Below are 1,279 nucleotides of genomic sequence, written 5' to 3'. Positions count from 1 at the left end.
TTGATCTATTTCAAGATCACTATTTTGGCTGGGTGAGGTGGCTCACACCTGTAATCCTAGCACTCTGGGGAGTGAGGGCACGAGTTCAAGACCAGCCTAAGCAAGAGTGAGAGACCCTGTCTCTCCTAAAAATATTAAAATTAGCTGGGTGTTGTGGCAGGCATCTGTAGTCCCCATTCTGTGGGAGGCTGAGGCAAGAGGATCTCTTGAGCCCAAGTGGTTGAGGTTGCCATGAGCTATATAACACACCACTCTAGCATGGGTGATGGAGTGAAATACTGCCTCAAAAAAAAACCCCAAACCAAAAAGAATCTCACTATTTAAGGTAAGGAAATCAGCCATACCAGTCTTTTCATTGATTTAACAAACATTTTTCAGAAGAATAATGTTTAACACTAATTTCTTTAAATAGTACTCCTCTCCCCCCAGTCCTTTATTTTCTTTTTATTTTATAGTAGTTTTTGTATTGCATAGCATCAACTTTGAATATTTCATTCATAACCTTGAAAATACTATGTATTTTTATTTTTTTGCAAGATAGCAACCTTGCAGAATGTCTCACACTTGTAAAACTGAAGGATAATTGGTGAAAACAAAAATTTCAAGTACTGTGAAGATTCACTTTAGGCAAAAATGAGATAAAATATAGAGAATGTGCTTTATAAAGATTGAATGAGCTGTAGAATAGTCATTTAAATTTGAATTTCATGTTCCCAGGGTGAATTCAGCAAACCCTCCTTCTTCTTTTCTATAACAAAGCTTTAAAATGCTCTAAAAAATATTTCTAGGCCAAGGGCAGTGGCTCGTACCTGTAATCCCAGCACTTCAGTGGGCCAAGGAGGGAGGATCCCTTGAGAGAAGAAGTTTAAGATCATCCTAGGCAACATATTGAGACCTCTATCTCTACAAATAATTTAAAAATAAAACTAGCCAGGTGTGGTGGTGGGCACCAGTGGTCCTAGGTACTTTAGGAGGCTGAGGCTGGAGGATGGCTGGAGTCCAGGAGTTCTGGGCTGCAGTGGTCTACGATTGCACCACTGTACTCCAGCTTGGGCAACAGAGGGAGAACGTGTATACAAAAAATTTCATTTCTGAAGAACTCATACATCAAGAGTACTAACTAGACTGGGCTGGAGTTCCTTATGCTCAGCCTGCTGCACAAACTTTTACTAAGTGTATGCCTTTTACATCCCAGCTGGCTCTGAAGATTCAAAGGGAAGCAAGACCTCTGAAATCACAGACTTATAAATAAAATATTTAACATAATACCAAGGGTGCT

Source organism: Otolemur garnettii, unplaced genomic scaffold, assembly GCF_000181295.1.
Source record: "Otolemur garnettii isolate 467f Iridium unplaced genomic scaffold, OtoGar3 scaffold00107, whole genome shotgun sequence".
Lineage (NCBI taxonomy): Eukaryota > Metazoa > Chordata > Mammalia > Primates > Galagidae > Otolemur > Otolemur garnettii.
This window is presented reverse-complemented; position numbering follows the sequence as displayed.